The following is a 20,937-nucleotide window of genomic DNA, read 5'->3' on the forward strand; positions in this document are numbered from 1 at the left end:
TTATGGGGAAATGCATCTCATAGTCTCCTATATATTTTTAGCAATACTTCTGGCTCTATGAAATTTATCTCATTAATGAGAATATTTTTTAATTCTTTCAATATTTTTTGAATGTTGTCAATGATTGGCCTTGTAGGGGTTTCATTTCTTTAATAAGAATATTGAGCATTCAATGTATAGTTGGCGTGTGAATGTTGAATGCAACAAATCCTATAGGCGCTAGTGTGAACAATTGACTTTTTTGTTATGAAAACTTACATTTGAGTGCACTTTTTAGGCATGTGTTGGAGTAGGAATTTCCTATACCCATTATTATTGAATACTCATGTGCAGTGATATAATAGAGGGGCATTTATATGGCTTTCAATTATCATAAGTACTACTTTTTTCTTTTCTAACAATGGATAGCTTGATACGTCAAAGTTAGATAACATATTTTCATCTCGACTACATGTTTTTTTTAATCTTTATGAATTGTGTCACAATTTTGTGCAAATGTAGTGGTATTGAAATATAATTCCATTTGTTTCTAGTATCAAAATGCCTCCTTCCATGCATCTCAAACTCATTTAGAATAACATGTTTGAGGACCCCATTTATAAAAATGACTAACATTTGTTCATCTCTATAATTGTCCCTTGGGTTATTATTACTATCACTCCCTTTATCTTCTAAACTCACCTCCTCTTGGGTGGTACAAATGAAATTCCATATATCAGATTTGGATACATTTTTTCTTTGCATCACCCAAAAATATTTCTATTTTGTCTTTTCAATAATGACTATTCCAGTGCAGAGTAGTTATTTATGGAAACTTATATTTTAGTAAGTTGGTCATTTGAGATTAGAATGTTTTAATTTCATCTATGAAGGTTTATTCTAGATATATTAGCTTACCAGTAAAGTTTAATTGCAATATCAAGTATATTTGTGGAGTTATTGAGAATTTTTGGCACAATTTTTTTATAAACTCGGTTTTGAACGCCTTACATGCTCTGAAAAGGGGTCAAACCCTAACTATATAGAGCTTGCACTTATTAAATATTGTAGATCAAGTTGTTTAATTTTTGAGAAGGGCTAATAATTTTTAATCAAAGAAAAAATTGATGAGTTATGGTCAGCTATTGTGCTACATTAAATTATGAAAAATAAATTTATTTGGGCCTGCTCTAATGTAATAAAATAATAATAATAATGTAGGTTTGGTTGATCTTAGGGGATAGGGATAAATTTATAGAACCTGTCTTGGGTGGTTCAAAATTTCCTATATGAAGAAGGCCCTTAGGGTTGTAGAGGTGGCTTTGGCATACAAAATATTCTAAAAATTTCCCATGTGGCTTTGCATGTTTTATTTCTAAAATTGTTAATTTCATACTTTTGAAGATAATAAGAAGACACTTTTCTATTCTTTCAACTTGTTATTTCTCTCTTTCTAGGAATTTACCTAAGGAAAAAATGAAAATACCAAGATCTAGAAACTCAATTGATAGCACAAGAGAGATAGGCACAATGATGATGAATTGATTAAGTCAATAATTATCAAGTGTACAATTCTCATGCCTAATTTATTTATAACATAGATGTAATATGATACAACTTCTAGTTTTTATTGTGTACCATATTTTTGAATCGATGTTTTGAATCACATTTAGTGATCCATCACCGGGATGAGAAAAGATATAGGAAAAAAATATAGATGTGCTTGAATATATAGGTAATACATGATAAATAGGAGTGATGGTATATAATATATCAACTATGCAAGGTGTAATCACATGTCCACTAAAGATGGATCATCCTCCATTGTGCAATAAGTATGTGCAACATGCACAACAATGTGAGGATTAGAACGTGATAAGAACATGGAGGTGGAGCTCACAAATAATGAGTTGTGAGACAACAACTATGTACAAGTCAATTTTTCCTACATCATGTGCTCACATATAATATAAACTCCTAGTTATCTAGATGAAAACTAATATGAAAATGAGCGCCATCTAGCTAACTATATTAACTATTATATATTGCAAAATAATAGTTACTATTTATAATAAATACTAAATAATAAATATTAAGTATATTAAATAATTACTATATTATATACTAAATACTTTAATATTTACTATAATATGATATATATTATAATTTACTACTATTCAATTGAATTTGGATAAATCTTTTTTATTACTATAAAATCCATCAATCAAGGATTCTATACGTAACATGCCCATCCCCACCCTTGTCGTACTTTACTATTTCAAGTTCCCTAATGGGAGTAAGATTGATTCAACATGGGAAACATCAAAGGGTTCGAATTGACTGTTGGTAACATTGATTCAATCATGTATAGTGGCATTGAGGTCATGGTGGGCAAGAGAGATTTGCAAGTTAAGGTTAACCTTGAGGGAACAAGTGTTAAGAGTTTTGATGTAAAAATGGTGCGATCAACTTGGTCTTTAAACCCATGTCTCTAGTTGTTCTCTCCATTGTATTTACTTTACAAGATGGCTTATCTAATTCCTCCAATACCAACATTCAATCTCCTTAAATGAAATCGGTTGAAAGGGGTCATAGAATACTCTATGACTCATTTTGACCCATTTGATGATAGCATATGAACTCTTAGGGATACTATTACCTGTAAAGACATATATTGTCATAGAATGGGTTGAAAGGGGTCATAGAGTATTCTATGACCCCTTTTAATCCATTCAAGGGTCATAAAGTATCCTATGAGCCCTTTCGACCCATTTTATGATAACATACATCCCTAGGAGTCATTAGGCCCCTAGAAGTTGATATGTTATCATTGAATGGGTTAAAAGGGGTCATAAGATATCCTATGATCCCTTTGGACCCATTTCATGACAACATACATCCCTCTGAGTCCTAAGACCCCAGGGACATATTATTTTTGTTTGACTAGGTCAAAAGGTATCATAGGGTATCATATGATTCCTTTCAACCCATTTCATGACAACATATGTCCCTATGAGTCCTAAGACCCCTAGGGACATATTATATTTACTTTAATGGGTTGAAAGGGGTCACAGGATACCCTATGACCCCTTTCAACCCATTTAATAAAAACATACATCCCTAGGAGTCTTAGGACCCCTAAAGACATATTATATCTATTTGAATGGGTTGAAAGAGATCATAGGGTATTCTATGACCCATTTCATGATAATATACATTTTTAGGAGTCTTGGGTCCCCTAAGGACATATTATATTTGTTCTAATGGGTCAAAAGGGATCATAGGGTATCCTATGAACCCTTTCAATCCATTCCATGATAACATATGTCCTTAGAAGTCCTAACACCCCTATGGACATAATATATTTCTTTGAATGGGTTGAAAGTGGTCATAGGGTATTATGTGACCCCTTTCAACCCATTCCACGGCAACATATGAACTCCTAGGGGTCCTAAGGGTCATATGTTGTCATTAGATGGCTCAAAAGGGGTCTTAGGAGTTCATATGTTGTCATGGAATGGGCTAAAAAGGGTGATGGGATACCCTATGACCCCTTTCAATCCATTCCATGACATCATATGTCCCTAGGCACATATCTCATTTGTTCGAATGGGTTAAAAGGGATCTTAGGGTATCTTGTAACCCCTTTTGATCCATTCCATAAAAAAATATGAATTCTTAGTGATCCTTTTAAACTTATTCCATGACAACATATGTCCTTAGGGGTCCTAGGACCCCTAGGAGTTCACATGTTGTCATGGAATAGGTTGAAAGGGGTTATAGGTACTATGATCTCTTTCAACTCATTCCATGACATCAAATGTCCCTAGGGGTCCTAAGATCCCTAAGAACATATCTCATTTGTTTGAATGGTTTGAAAGGGGTAATAGGGTATCTTATGACCCCATTTGACCCATTTTATGACAACATAGATCCTTAGGAGTCCTAGGATCCCTAGGGACATATTATATTTGTTCCAATAGGTCAAAAGGGGTCATAGGGTATCCTACGAACCCTTTCAATCCATTCTATGACAATATATGTCCTTAGGGGTCCTAGGACCCCTAAGGACATATTGTATTTGTTTTAATGGGTTTAAAGGGGTCATATGGTATCCAATAATCCCTTTCAACCCATTGCATGACAACATATTTTTATAGGAGTTCTAGGACCCCTAGGGACATATTAAATTTGTTTGAAAGAGATAAAGGGGCTCAAAGGGAATCCTATGATCCGTTTTGACCCATTCCATGTCAATATATGTCCTAAGGGGTCTTAGGACCCCTAGGAGTTTATATGTTGTCATCGAATGGGTTGAAAGGGGTTTGGGTATCTTATGACCCCTTTCAACCCATTTCATGATAACAGGTGTCCCTAGGGGTCGTAGGACCCATATGGACATATTATATTTGTTTGAATGGATTAAAAGGGGTCATAGGGTATCTTATGGCCCCTTTTAACTCAATTTAGGGCAACATATTTGTTTGAATGGGTTGGAAGGGTTCATAGGGTATTCTATGACCCATTTCATGACAATATATACCACTAGGGGTCCTATGACTACTAGGGACATATTATATTTGTTATAATGGGTTGAAAGGGTTCATAGGGTATCTTATGACTCTTTTCAACCCATTCCATGACAACATACATCCCTAGGAGTCCTAAGACCCTGAGGTACATATATATTTGTTCTAATGGATTAAAAGGGGTCATGGGGTATATCGTGACTCCTTTAATCTTGTTCAATGAAAATTTGTGTCCTTAGGGATCCTAAGACCCCTAGGAGTTCAAATATTGTCATCAAATGGATTGAAAGGGGTCATAGGGCATCTTATGAACCCTTTAAACCCATTTCATGACAACATACATCCCTAGCTAAGACTCCTAAGGATATATTATATTTGTTAGAATGGGTCAAAAGGGGCCATATGGAATCCTATGACCCCTTTTTACCCATTCCATAATTACATATGTCTCTAGGAGTCCTAAGACCCCTAGGGACATATTATATTTGTTCTAATGTGTCAAAAGGGGTCATAGGGTATCCTATGACCCCTTTCAATCCATTTAAAAATAACATACATCCCTAGAGGTCCTAGGACCCCTAGAGACATATTATATTTGTTTGAATGGGTTGAAAGGGTTCATAGGGTATTCTATGATTCCTTTGAACCATTCCATAAGAATATATGACCTCATTAGAGAAATCCACTTGCAAAGATGATATGAGGGTGTTGTCACAGTGGACTACTTTAACCTCAAACATGCTAATAATTCCCCAATTGATATACAATAAAGAATGAAATTTGTTTATTATGGTTGAGGAATAGAGAAAGTTAGATTAGTTTGGGTTGATTACACCATACCCACAACTTAGAACTAGGGCATGCTTGTGGTTTTCAATTTGGATACTATTGTCTCTCCACATGTGTTAATATCCAAATTTCAATTATATGGTATGTTTGGGAGATATTTCCTTCATATGGGAAAGTTAAGTAGTAAGCTTGGATCTAGTGATATTTAGTAGAGTGTTAATTGAAAGCTAGTGGTGTTTTAATTTCTTAATCAATTCATAGTTACAATTATTTAAAAACTTGTGAAAGAATTGAAATAATATTAGTCAATTATTTAAAGTAATTAGTTTGATTATTTTAGGGGTGTTGAAGGAATTATGAGAATCTCCTTTAAATAGTTAGGTCAAGTTTATAGAGCATTGTGTCTTAAATTTGGCACACTTTGATTTAAGACCTTTAAGCTCCTCTTTAGTGTGTTTATGTTTCATGTTTTCATGTTTAGCACACACCTCACATCTTTTCTTTATTTCACTTAGGCAAAACTAAGGTAGGACCTAACTAATCCTCCTTGATTTCCCTTCATCCTTCACAAAAACACTTAATCAAGACCTAATTTGTGAGTATCCTCCATTTCTAGGACCCAAAACTCTAGATTGGATCTCTGGATGATATTTTGGGACACACATTTCATCACTAATCCTCTATTAGTCTAAGATTTTGACAAGGAGACCTTGAAGGTCAACCTTCTAGATTAGGTCGATCCAAGTCTACCTGGTCTAGAGTAGGTTGATATGGTCTAGACTAGGTCAACCCAAGTTGACCTAGTCATGATACTTCTAATAATTTTTGGCTTGTACTTGTTTAATACTTGTGTTAAAATCTTGCTTGTGCAGTTGTCCCTACCAGTGTAATTTCATGATGATTACAAAAATTCACTATAAAAGGGATCCAATCCCTCATTTTCACATTACACAATAATAAGATTATTTTAGGAGAAAGGAGCAAGCAAGTGTGGATAACCCAATCTAACTTTGAGCAATTGCAATGTGGAAACAAAGGCTAGTTCCTTAGTCTTCATTACTTAGCAAGTGTGTTATTCTTCATTCAAGCATTCAAGGCTAGTATATCAATCATGGAGTTGCAAAGGGATCTCAAAGATGGTTAGAGTACTTTGACCTTGAGAGCCTAATATGATTTCTACATCATTATTTATATTTTATTCTTTACACCTTTATACATACATGCACACTTTATTGCTAGTTTTTCATTCTTGAATTTCAGGGAGATTTCTGAGTTATGCTCCTTTCGTCATTTCATTCCAAAATTCATGGATGGAAGTTTAGAAAAGATTCAAATATGAAAGTTATTGAGAATAATTACATCTTCCACTACACATTTCTAGATAAGTACATTATCTCTTATTTTCCATCTTAACATACATTTACTATTAGATCTCTATTAGGCTATTTATATATATTTCAGATTTATACTTGTCATATTTATTTCCCTACATTGTGTTGAAAGAGAACTTGCTAGTGTACTTCCTCATGAATTTCTAGACTTTTTCATTAGCATTCCTTCTCCTCTCTAGGATCTTTCTAATCAAATTTAGGGTTTATCAAGAGTTATGCTTAGAAACCCCTCTTTCTCTTGTATTGAATGTCTTGGGCTGAACATGTTTAAAACTTGCCTAATCTTGTTTGCACTATTTGTTGTTGGTTCCATTTTCCCTGTGAACTTTTTAGAGAACCCAATCTGAACACTCTCTTTTATTTTTGGTAGTTAGATATTTCTTTCATGCATTGCATTTATAAATACAAAAATCCAAAAAAAATTTGCATTATTAGGATTTCTTTACATTCTAGTCTTAAGTAATTTTGTTTCACTTCAAGATGTATGATTTCTTGTATGGATACTTTGATGATATGTTTACTAGAGAACCTTCAAAGGTGTCTGGTAGCAAAGATTCAGATGATAAGAATGATATATTCATTGAATCCATTTCTCCTACGAATTCCTCTATATCTTTTGAAACAAACATTTACACTAGATTTATTACATGTCTTCCTATGTGTGATATTGTGTGTAGTATTGAACCTATGCAATTCTCTCAGCCTATTATCACTCTTAAAGGATGTCCACCACAATAACTAATTATCACTTTTAAAGGAGTTCCTCATGATGATAAGTGTCTTATAGTCCTTAAAATAAGACCTGATTACACTTAAGTTTCTCACACTTATTGGACATAGAATAATTCTCAACCAACTATCCCGATAGCTCCTACATCTTTTCCTCCATCTCGACCAATGCTTCCTTAAGAACCTCACTTACCAATTTCCTTTGGAAAGTAGTATAACTTAGTTGAGCAGTTGTGTGATACTCCTGCTAAGATTTATTTATAAGAACTTCTTCAAACATCACCTACTTATCATGAAGCTTTGCATAATGCTTTATCTACTCTTCCATCTAAAGAATTTCAAGACTCATATGATGCTCTTATGATTTTGGTTCTTATCAATGGGAATATCATTTGTAGAACCTTAATTGATAATGGATTGGGATTGAATGTTTGTAGTCTAGAAATGTTGAAAGCTATAAACACTAATATGTCTACTATAAAGCCAAATAGCCTACCTATTTTTATTTTGATAATATTGCTAAGAAAAACTTGGGAGTTATAACTCTTCTTGTCATAGTTGGTCTTGTGGTATTAGATACTTTGATCGATGTGATGTCGAGACCTCTCAACTACAACCTTCTTTTAAGGAGACCATGGTTGCATAATATGCATGTTGTTCCCTCAACTCTTCATTGTAAAGTGAAGTTTATCTATGACAACATAATGTACAAGCTTCAAGTGGATGATAAGCTTAATAACTGCTATAGTACTAAAACTTCTTAGTGCTAGGATCTAGGGAAGAGAAACTAATGGACAAAATTGAAGTTAAAGAACAACCAAGTGAAGAACCTTCCTCTTCATTATTTAATGATGACTGAGGTACTTTAGACTTTAATCCTACATCTATTGGAGAGTACAAGGTCTTTGATCTCTCTTTTATGAAGACCTCTATAGTAATCTTGTTGCTTCTTCATGTAAAAAAACTATTGTAACTATTAAACTTGATAGTCAGGAGATAGTTTCATATGATTCTCTTTTGATTATCTCTGATATGGTAGACTACTATGGTCTTGGATACTATTTTCTCACTAAGCATGGGTTTTATGGTCAAGGATGTGGAAAATATGAATAGGGAATACAAGTTCCCTTATCTAATGATGTTAATGAGCATATTTATGGTCTGGGATTCGACCCTTATAGAAACCATCATTCTTTCCAAATGTTAATGATATCTATAATGGTCCTTTATAGCTAAAAAATCCTCATCTTATTGCATTTGACCAATCCACTTCTTTAGATGTTTTCTCCTCTAATGATACCTTAAAGCTGATTTTCTAGGCACATATGAGGATTTACCTTCTTTTCATCATAATTAGAGAAATCCTTATCATTTGGATATCAATGGATATTTTGGAGAGGAAATAGAATAATATTTTCATATTTATCCTCCTCCTCCTATTGAAGAGACACAAAAAAATAATATGTTGATCACTAAAATGATAGATGTGCTCATCGATTGTAGTGATTCTAAAAAAGGTTATTAAGATTGGCAAATTTTTAGATGAAATAGAACAAAAAAATCTTTCTAAACTTCTTTTGAAATTTTCTAATATATTTTCTTTAAAATATTTTGATATTTCTAGCATTGATCCCAAAATTTTCACTCAAAATATAGTCCTGACATTAGATGCTAAACTTGTTAAACAAAAGATTCATAAAATAAACCCTAACATTTCTCTCTTAGTTAAGGTTGAGATAGAAAAAAATGTAGAAACTAGCTTCATAGTTCTTATAGATTATTCCCCTTGGATCTCAAATATTATGGATATCTTTAAGGGTGAAAATAAGATAAGGATGTGTACTAATATCTAGGATTTAAATAAAGCTTCTTTCACAAATTATTTTCCTTTATCGAACATTAATATGATAGTGAATTCAACTATTGGATATGGGTTATCTTTTATGGATGAATTTTTTGGATATAATCATTTTTTTGTTCCTCCTTATAATCAATAAAAAATTACTTTCATGACTCCTTAGGGAACCTTCTTTTGGGTAATGATGCCTTTTGGATTAATAAAAGAGGATGTTACTTATCAATGTGCTATGACATTGATTTTTCATGATTACGTGCATAAGATTCTTGAAGATTGTGTGGTTGATATTTTAGTAAAGTCTATAATATGTAATGAGCATGTTCCTATTCTTAGAAAGATCTTTAAAAGGATAAGAAAATACAATATGCATTTGAACCCATGAAAAATGTGCATTTGGGGTTGACAATGGAAATCTCCTTGGGTTTATCATATTTAATAGAGGTATTGAGGTAGAGAGAGAAAATTGATGCATTTGTCAATATGGCTCCTCCTTGTAAAATCTCTTAACTTCATAGTTTATAAGGAAAGATACATATTATTCATAGGTTTATTTCTAACCTAGCAATTCATACTATTCCCTTCACTTCCTTGCTTAAGAAAGATTCTACTTTTTCTTGGAATGAATATTATGAGCTCTCATTTGAATAATTCAAGGCTTACCTCACTAATCCTCCTATCCTTAAACCAACTCAACCTAATAAAACATGTTTTATTTACACTTATTATTCTTCTAAGGTGTTGAGTGTTGTCTTGGCTCAGCATGATCAAGATGGTAAAGAACATCTTGTCTATTATATAAGTTATACCTTGATTGATTATGAAACACACTACACTATGGTTAAGAAACAATGTTTGGCTTTAGTTTTTTACTGTCAAAATTAACTCAGACATTATCTCCTTATTTTTGAAGTTAATTTTTATGTGAACGTTGATCCTTTGAAGAATATCTTTTCAATAATAGGTTTATCTAGGTGACTTGCTAAATGGGTCATGCTCTTAACAAAGTTTGATTAAAATTTTATTTATCATAAATCTATTGAAGGGCATTCCATGACTAATTATTTGGTTGAGGCTCCCTCTCATGTTCTTATGTCAACACTTGATATGTTTTCAAACAAATTCATCTTCCCTAATTATATAGATGAGACACGAGAGTTATACTTCCAATGGGTCTAGATGTCAAACTAGGTGTGGAGGAGCTATTATATTAATAACTTTGTCTAGGAAACATATCCCTTTATCTTATAAACTTACCTTTTCATGTACTAATAATATTATTGAGTATAAATCCCTTATCCTTGGATTGAAAGAAACTTTTTCTTTGGATATTAGGCATATTAATATCTTTGGCGATTCATAACTTGTCATACAACAAATTAATGGGACATATAAAGCTAAGAATGATAAATTGACCAAGTATTGTGATCTCTCTTTGGAGATACTTGTAATATTTTTATCTTTCTCCATTAAAAATATACCTTTAAAAGATAATCAACATACTGATGCTATGGCTAGCACATCATCCTTAATCACTTTTGACTTTTAGAGGAAAGTATGTAGGATTTTTAATTCATGATTCATACTCTATATGAACTTGATATTTCAAATGATGCCTCGCTAGATGTAACTTATCTTAGCTTACAATTAGATGTGTGGTATTCTCACATTTATCAATATCTAAAAGATGGTTCTTTCCCCAATTCAATGACTAGGAATCCTCAAAGTATAATTTAGAAGCTAGTAGCTCATTATATCATTCTTGCTTATGTTATTTAGAAAATATCTTATAATGACCTTCTCCTTAGATGCCTTGCTAAAGATGAAATCCCTATAGCTTTGCAAGAAGCTCATGCTAGATCATGTGGGGGGATTTTTGGTGGGAAGTCTTTAATTAACAAACATATTTGTATGAGGTATCATTGGCAAACTATGGAATAAGACTCATTCTCTTTTGTTAAAAAATGTCCACAGTGTCATCACCATAATAACCTTATTCATGCTCCTACATACTCTTTTGTCTCTCAAGTTCCATCATGGCCTTGTAGTGTGTGGGGTTTTGATCTTATTGGGAAGATCTCTCCCCATTCTTCTCAAGGACATATATTCTTACTACTACATATTACTTTACTAAGTGGGTAATGTATGGACCCTAAAATGGTTGTCTAGACTATGGGCCCCCATTATTCAATTTTTTATCAAATTTCTTTAATCAATAGTTTGCAATATTTTATTAAATCAAGTTAAATCAATTTTCTTGATCAAATTTGATTATTTATTTTTCTAAGGTTGATCATTTTATCCTAAGTTTTGTTTAATTAAAAGAAAATCTCCCTTTTAATTAAATAAAATAAGTCCCTCCTATTCTTACCTTCAGTTTTTGGATGATACAGTGTTGATGGGCATGGCCAGAGTTAGTGAAGCTATAAATTTCAGGAGAGCCTTAGACATTTATTTGAAGGCTTCAAGTCAGTGTATTAATGATGAAAAATCTTCCATTTTCTACTTCAATACCCCTTAGCCTATTCAACACAAGATTGCTAGAATCCTCAGTTTCATATTGGTTCTCTTCCCCTATTATACCTTGGAGTCCCCTTGGTTTTGGGATCTTAGTATAGAGTTTATTGGTAGGGGATTTTGGATAAATTTTTGAGTAAAGTCAGTCATGGGACTCATAGGTGGCTTTCTTCTACTGGCATAGTGATTCTTCTTAATATTGTGGTGCAGTCTCTCCCTATTTACAGGTGTTGTGTGCAAGTTCCCCCTTCCACTTTTGTAAGGGATTTTGATGCTCTTTCTCAGTAGTTTCTTTGGTTGGGTAGCCTTCTCTCATCGGAGTGGATTTTTGTTAAGTGGGAGTGTGTCTGCAGGCCAAAGTATGTAGGGGGCCTGGGGCTTAGGTCTATGGTACTTGTTGTCACAACTCTAGCTACTAAGCTATATTGGAGGTGGTGCAACCATTAGCACTCAGATTGGGCCAAGATTCTTTCTCACAAGTATTTTATTGGTGCTAATAGTTTAGATGTGTCATGCCTGCTTTGTTGGGTAAATGTTCTTGTGTTTGGAATACCCTTAAGAAGGGTGCTCAACTAATTAAGAAAGGTCTCTTTTGGATTTGAAATGGAGGCTCAGATGCTTTATTTTGGCAGGATTCTTGGGATGGCCATCTGCCCATGATCTCCAGCTTTCCCTAGCTTCAGCCCCTCTTCTACATTTTCACTAATGCTAGTTGGTTTAAGGTGGAGCATTTTAAGACTATCAAGAATTTGGGACAAGTGGAGGTGACTTGCTAGAAGGATTCTCAGGAGTGGCCTATCGGTGGCTCTGATGAGGATTGCACTCTTCTCACTCATGTGTTGGAGAATAGGTTTTGTAGCTCTCTTAAGGGGAGGGATGTTCTAGCTTGGGATCCTAGTCCAAAAGGAAAATTCTCTATTACTCAAGGCTATGTTGCATTGGAAAGAAAACTATATGGTACAACTGAAGTGCATTGGTGGAAGAGGTTTGGAATAAATTTTCTTGGCCCAAATGCAATTCTTCTTATGGTTGTTGGCCCAGAAGAAATGTCTTACATGGGAGAATCTCCAAAAAAGAGGCTTTCAGGGACCTTCTGTATGTTTCTTATGTTGACATAATGAGGAGTGTATTTCTAACTTGTTTTTTCTCTACCCCTTTTCAAAGGAAATATGACATAGATGGTGGGAGGCTTGGAGTCATGGTTGTATTCATGCAACTTCTCTCATTGACTTTTGGGAAAGTTTGGGCACACCTCCAGCAAAGACTTCTTTCTTGCAGAGTGCCTAGATAGTTGGGCCAATTTTTATTCTCTTGAATGTTTGGTTGAAGAGGAATCATAGGATTTTTTGTGACTCAAAGTTAGATAGCCTGCAATTGTGGAGGAAGATTTTTAGTGAGTTGCAGGAGAATATTTTTGCTAAGTGTGACATGTCTGAAAGTATAGATCCTGGGGAGAAAACTATTGTGAGGAATTTGAACTTGGATGGCAATAATTAGGGATGCACTCTGGGAAAATGGCTGTGCCATAGCAAGCAACATGTTTGTAGGGATGGGCGATGGACCCCTCCCCCTGTTGGGATCTTGAAGATTAATACTGATGGGTCTTCTTGGGGAAATCCTGGCCATGCTAGTACTAGAGCTATAGGTAGAGGTAGTGATGGTGGTGCAATTTTTATGTTGTCTATTTACAAGGGTCAACATTCTAATAATCTAGTGGAGGCCCTTTCTATTAAGATTGCTGTGGAGAGAGGATGCTTTTTAGGTTGGAAAAGGATCATATTTGAGTCTAACTTGAAGATTTTTGTTGATATATTGAATAAATAGAGCTTGGAGAATGTTAATTGGAGATTAGCTACTTTGGCTAGACAAATATTGAGCTTATGTAGCTCCTTGGACTCTATCTCCTTTCATCATATCCCTTGCAAATGGAACAGAGTTGTGGATTGTTTGGCAAAGTGGGTTTCAAAGAACGTGGATAGTTGGGATATTAATGGAAGGGATGAGTTACCTTGGGAATATTGTGAGGTTGTTGATCAAATGCTATTGGAAAATAGGAATATATAGTGCTATTGTGGGCCTCTAGCCTTTGATTTGTAATCTCAATTTGATTAAATAAATTTTTACCCCTTTAAAAAAAATAAAAATAAAATAAAATAAATCCCCATTTAATTAAAAGAAAACCTCTTTTTTAATTAAACTCATCCACATTTAATTAATTAAGAGAAAAATTCCTCTTTTAATTTAATTAAATAGTTACTATTTAATTAAAAGAACTTGCTCCCTTTTAATTAAATAAAATTCTCATTTAAATATCTCTTTGTGATGAAAAAGGAAATTAAATAAATAAGAATTAAACCCACTTGAAAAAGGAAATAAAATAAATAAAATAAAATAAATCTTTTATTTATTTATTTTTTCTACACTTAAATGCACATATCTCTAAGTGGGAGTCCTATTTTTCCTCTTTCCATTTTCTTCTCCAACACTTGTCTTTTTTCATTGGTGGAATTTGTCTCACATAGATCAAACTATATTATCCCATATTGGTTGTGATAAGCCTCTCAACTCCATATTTTCCTTTATAAGGGAGAGTCCCTTCCTCATTTTGGACATCCACGATTGATCCACAATTGATCCACTAGTATACATCCACAATTATTTTATTGTTGTTCTCCAAGTTTGAGATCCATTATTATGCTATTGTTATGTTGCAAGTTTGAGATCCATTATTATGCTATTGTTATGTTGCAAGTTTGAGATCCATTATTATGCTATAGGTTTGGAGAGAAATTTTTGAAGAAAAGGTTTGAATGCTAAAGCTTTTTGTGGAGAACTTCTATCTTCTTATCTTCTTCTCTCATGCATCCATGGCTTCCAATCATGAGGTTTCATCCTTGCATTTTCATATTAGCTTAGGTCCATATTTGTTTTTATAGATTTGTATTGAATTTTTATTACATTTCCTTTCTTGCATTGTTTTGCATTGTTATCATATAGATTAGTTTTCATCTCCATTTGCATGCATTTTGGATCCTTGAATCTCTTGTTTCATGTGTACATGCATGGGCACAAACTAGGTCAAATCGAGGGTCTCGATTACAAACCCTTTCACTGCATGAATAGAGAGCTATGAGCTGCCATTTGAGACTTCATTCTTGTGAAATCTTGGATATAATGACTCATAGAAGTGTGCCCACATTTTAAGTATACATTTTTGGTGCCCACTGTGGGGCAACCCACCTTTACTCACTGGTTTAAGATATTTTTGGAGTTAACCCCCTTGTATAGATTTGTTTGGAGACAAAGAAACCTAGATCTGAAAGATTTGATCATATCTCCCAAATGACTAAGTATTTTGATTTGAATTTTTTTTAGAATGTGGTGACATATTAGACAAGCTTTAGTCCAATTTTTAGATTTTTTTGAGGTATTTTTGATTTTTTATAATTTTTTCTATATATTTAGTAAAAAATCATTTTAAGGAGTGAACAAGCATTTTTTTGGAAAAATCTGCATTTTTAGAAAGCTCTCTAAATTCTAAATAGAGTTGGTTCTTTGTGTTTTGATTTTAGAGATCACATTAGGGCTCAATAATTCAATTGGCAAAAACTAGTTTGTTTTGCCAAAATAGCTCCCTTGGATACAAATGAAAAGATATTTTCAAAATTTTGACATTTTTGGAAAGCTCTCTAATTTTTTATGGGGGTCACTTTTCTGCATTTAGGGTTTTGGATCTGAATTCATATCATATAGGTCCAATCTTGATGACTAGGTCAAAATTCAATTAAAAAAGAGCATTTAATGAATAGCTTGCATTTAATTTTTACAATGGATCAATGCATGATGTGAGCTTTCATTTGGGTTATTTTTTAATTATGATCACTCTTAAAAATTATATTTTTAGATCTAACCCTAGTTTTGCATAAGTTGGATATATATTGCATATCTTGTGTTTGCTTGTTTTGCTTGTTACTTTGTTCATTGTGAGCGAGCGTTCAAGCGTAAACAAAAGGTACAACAAAGAAAAGATGCATTGTAAGGATTACCAAGTTTTTTTTTGGAACTTTATAACATTTGGATTTGGAAGTAAAATGAACCCTCTCATGTGTTTGGCTTGAGTGCTTTTATATGCTTTCATAGATTCATACTTCATTTGGTACTCTAAAATTGGATCTAGATTTGCTTTCATGCATCTGTATTTCACATAGTAATTAGGCCCTATGAACACTATTTGGGAGATCTTGAGAGATTGGGCTTCATTCACTTGCTTTACATGCAAAGCTCCTCTTGACGACAGATCCCCTTATGTAGGGAAGGATATTTGTTATTATCTCACTATTTCACTTAGATTTGCCTCAAAATCCATTAGTACTTTCTCTTTTGAGATTAGCGTGTCAAAGAATCTTGTTTTCTATGTTTGGGTAAGGTGAAGAGACTAGAGGAGTATGCTCTGTTCCTTTTTGGGCACATCAGAAACTTGAAACCCTTGAATCCAAACCAAGTTCCCATGTGGTACAACTTTGTGAGTCTTCCTTAATTAGAGAGGGTTAAACCATAGTGGACATTCCCTTTATTGGATTAACCACATAGATGGCACCTCAAGCGGTAATAGCCATTTTTGACATGGTAGTAGCAATCGCTATATAAATGGCCTTGTGGGTGAAATCCTCACGGGTGTAGTCTTTTGTTGGGCTATTAGATCTCCTTAGTATCTTTGATTGATTAAATTCTCAGAATATGTCAAAACCCTAGTGTGCTGGGATTAGATTTTGCCCACTCTAGAATGCAAAAGCTTCAGAGTTGAACATTACTAAGAACCATAGTGCTACCAAATTTTCTTTTCTAGGACTATGTATGTGATTGGAAAGCATTTTGAGAAAATATGTGGTAGTAGTTCTAGGGATTAGATTAATACTATGACACTATTCTTGTTCATGTAGAAGGCTACTTTGTCCCTTGCTCATTGTTTGAAGACATTTTCTTGAAATCCCTAATTGTTTTCTTGCATGCTTGGTTCATGATTAAAAATATATTGATACACCTAGTTGGACATTTAAAATGAAAAAAATCCGAGTTCTTGAGTCGAGACTTTACAATCAAACTGCTTTGTTGTCACATTATTTCCAATCTCCCTAAGTTGATCTAATTCAAATTAAGAAACTTACCCCATTGTTAGAAGCTTGTTTGCACCTTGGGTTATTGTTCTTTGACCTCTTGAATTAGTGATATTTGCTTTCACAAGAGACCTTGTTAGGAGTTGGTGAGTTAGAGACCTTCCTTTTTGAGAAAGATATACCTTGGGTTCTTTGATATTACACTTGGAGAGCCTTAGTAATCTTTTTTCCATCCACTTTCATCAAAATTCAATTTTAATTAATTAAAATTTGGGTAAATCATCCTCCTAGTCCACATGTGCTAGGGTATTCACCCAAAGTTGTGGGCACCTCTATGGTAGTGTTGGTTTATGCCTATTGCAATATTTTATCTTACCATCTCTTTCTTGGACAAGTGAGTGCTTTTACTACCCTTGTTTGGTATCAATGCTTCTTAGGGTTATCCTAATCAACTAGTACTTTTTCTTTCATGCTGGTTACAACAAGATATCAAGTAGATCAAGGAAAGAAACCTCAAGTTGTCTTTGAACAATTACCTTTAGTTCAAACTCATCGAAGACGTAAGGGAAAAGAACTTGTGTCTATTCAATCACCTGAGGGTTTTCCAGAAGCTTTATTTGACCCTAGTGGTGATCTTATTGAGTTGAGTACACCCTTAGCATCACCTCATTTAGATATGGATATTAGTTTTATAAGAGCTTCACACAAGAAGAATAAAAGTAGTGAGTATTATGTTGACCTTTTGAGTGGTGATCCCACTCATGGAAGTAGACCAACCTCACCCCTTATTGAGGATAGATATTTAGATGCACATCAAAGGGATGAGAAAAGTAAAGATTATGCCTATCAAGAAGAGGAAGCCCAAAATGATGATCAAATTAGTGAGCCTTCTAGTGCTTGCACAAATGCAACATTTCTTGGAAACTGATTTAGATAGTCAAGACCATGTACACCACTCATGAAACCTTTAGGCTATGTAAGTGGAAGACTCAAACCAATTGAGTATGAAAGAAAAGCCCTTCTAGAAGAACAAGCTAAGAAGGAAGAACAATTTAAATGCCTAGAGGAAGAAAGGAAAGTTATTATTGAGATGGAAAGGAAATCTCATCAAGAAGCACAAGACTTTCTCATGACTTTGCAACTTTACAATCAACTCAACAATGTGCACATTGGTGGTGGAAACAACTCTCCTCCATACACTCCTCCTAAGACTCCACAAAGTGGAAGATACTCAATAACATCTTCACAATCTCCTAGCCCTAGAGGAAGGTGAGATTCAAGACATGATTATTATAGGAGACCAACACCTCCTAGAGTTTCAAGAAAACCTTCACAACAAGATCATCATTGTTCATGATATGGAGGTGGTAGCTCAAACTTTGACTATAATTCTTATGATTTCATGGTTATACAACCATATCCACATTTTTAGCAACATATGGAAGCATATATGGACTAAAAAAGAGATGCATGCTTTCACTTTTTAATCAAAAAGGGTGCTAAGGTCCATTACAACTTTGATATGGACAAAAAGATTCAAAAGCATGATCCTTATATGAAAGAAGAGATTGACCAATTGAAGAAACAACTGAAGCAAATATCAACACCCAAGAATTCTTTTTCACTTGATTGTAGTTGTCCTAATCCTTTTGATAAGAGTGTTGACATGAAAGATTTTCCTAGAAATGTTGAGATCCCCCAATATGAAAAATATGATGAAAATGGGGATCTGAATGATCATGTGCATCAATTCTATACTATGAGTTTTGAGTTTCATCGTGAGGACTCATATCTTATGAGATTATTTTCAAGGAGTCTTAAGGGTCAAGCCATGGAATGGTTTACCAATATAACTCCTCCTATTAAGATTTTCCCTAAGTTAATTCAAAGATTTGTCCAACACTTTTCATACAATCTTTCATGATCTATCTCACTATTGGACTTATGTCACACAAAGAAAAATCAAGGAGAATCCTTTGTTACTTTGTTGCAAAGATGGGGATGACAGTGCTCTCACTATTCTAGGACTATTCTTGAGAAATAAAATATTGAAATCCTCATTAGTAACATGGTTCCTAAGATGAAGTACAAAGTTAAGAAGATGGTTTTTGAGTCCTTTGATACCATGGCTGAAGCTACATTTAGAATTGAGGATGTTTTGAGAGAGCAAGGTATTTTGACAAAAAATGGAAACAACAACAACAATGGTTAGAATAACAACAAAAACAAGGATTAAGGAAAGAAAACATATTAGAATAATTAAAAAAAAGTGGTTATTGATGGAGTTGTGGATTCCTCAAAGCTAAAAGACCAAGATGTTCTCCATTTGGATAGTGCTAATCAACAAAGTAACAAGCCAAGATATCAAGAAAGGCCTAAAGGAGAGAAACACAACTTTACACAATTGGGTGAGTCATATAAAGAGATATTCATGAAGCTCCTTGCATGTAATCTTGTGCACCTTTATGATGTCACAAAGTTCTACATACCTAAAGTTAAGCCATGGTGGTGGGATTAGAAGGCCTATTGTAAGCTTCACAATGGCATTGGCCACAATATTAAAAACTGTGGGAGATTTAAGCATATTGTTCAAGATTGTATTGAGAATGGAAAACTTGAAATAGATGGATTAAATACTAATGCTATTCACACAACATTCAAAGAGACTTTGCCCAATTATGAGAAAGGGGAAGTTTCCCAACTTAAGAATGGAAAGGTTACAATCAATTACACTTATGTAAATGCAAAAAATGTTGTCAATATGCTTGAGGTTGTAGAAGAAAGTGTCAACATGATGGAAGATAAAAATCCCAATGCTTGTGATTTAAATTTGAGCTCTCCTATCCCTAGTGAGAAACCTATGTTGGTGCTAAGGGGTGCTCACTCTAGAGAGTCCTCTCAAGGTCCCCTTGTCATTAGAGGACCCAATTTAAACCAGTCAAGTAAAACTAAGCAAGTGTCTTCCCAAAGTCTCAATGTTATTACGTGAAGTCAAGGGCCCTTTATTATCAAAGGACCCTATTCAAACCAACCAAGTAAGCCAAAAGAAGTTCAATCCAGGAACATTCCTTCAAAATCAGTGGTTAATCCTAAGTCAAATTACAATATTGTTGATCAATTACAAAGAACCCCTACTCAAATTTCAATCTTTGAGCTTTTAGAGTTTTCTCTGAGACACAAGTAGGTCCTTGAGGATGCTTTGTGCATGGCTAACATCCCCAATAATTTAGATGTCAATCAATTCCCAAACATGGTTAATCATATTGTGAGCCCTCATTATCTTTCCTTTTCAAAGGAAGATGATAAATCTTTGAGCCATCTACACAATCTTGCCCTTCATATTGAGGTCATGATACATAGGACCCATGTTAGATGTGTGTTGATAGATGGGGGTGTTGGGCTTAATATTATTTTTTTTGAATCTTTTAAAGGCATTAGGTTATTCTGAGCATGTTATTGATACCAGAAGAAAGATTATTGTCAAAGGTTATGATGAGGCAAAGAGAGGTTCAAAGGGGTTCGATGTCCTTCCTATTAGGATTGGTCCTATGGAAAAAGATGTTTTATTCCAAATAGTTGACATTAGACCCCTTGTGTACAACATTTTACTTGGTAGACCATGGATTCATGAAATGAAGCAGTGTCATCTACCTACCATCAGTGTGTTAATTTTCCTTACATTGGAACAAAGATATGTATTTTTGGGGATAACACTTAGTCTATTAACTCAATTTCAGTAAGGACTCATGTTCCCCTCAATAGACAAGCAGATGATTTTAATGTAGTTTTAGCTGATTGCAAAAACAAGCTTAAGTCCATAGACCTTGGCATGGGGGGATATCAACTCAACCCTCACAACATTACCAATTTCACCGAGGTCTTATTGTAAACCTTTACAAGAGATGAAAATTTCCTCTTTAGCTATGACATTATTTGATACATTTGTATAGTCATCAGTACCTATTCAAGATGAGAAAGAAGATGTGGTTGTTAGAGATTAGATTTATAGAGAAGATAACTATATGCAAAATGAA

The sequence above is a fragment of the Cupressus sempervirens genome, chromosome 5 (assembly GCF_028749045.1).
Source record: "Cupressus sempervirens isolate cs-2001-9-10 chromosome 5, ASM2874904v1, whole genome shotgun sequence".
In the NCBI taxonomy this organism is placed as follows: Eukaryota; Viridiplantae; Streptophyta; class Pinopsida; order Cupressales; family Cupressaceae; genus Cupressus; species Cupressus sempervirens.